This window comes from Apaloderma vittatum, unplaced genomic scaffold, assembly GCF_000703405.1.
Source record: "Apaloderma vittatum isolate BGI_N311 unplaced genomic scaffold, ASM70340v1 scaffold36047, whole genome shotgun sequence".
NCBI lineage: Eukaryota > Metazoa > Chordata > Aves > Trogoniformes > Trogonidae > Apaloderma > Apaloderma vittatum.
The window spans coordinates 5,174-5,376 of NW_009726214.1; positions in this window are offsets into that span (position 1 = coordinate 5,174).

Sequence of the window (203 nt, forward strand, 5' to 3'; positions counted from 1 at the left end):
GGGAAGGACAGCAAAGGCCCCATTCCCAGCCCCTGGTGCAGGTTCCAGTGGAGGACGGGGAGGATGTGGCTGGTGCCACCACGCTGCTCTGTGCCCGGGCCGCCCGTCTGGGCAGGGCAGCGAGGCCTAGCAGAGACCTGGCCCCGAGGTGAGGTGTCCTCAGCAGGCAGGCGAGGCGCCAGGGCCCAGGGGCTGAGCCGGGT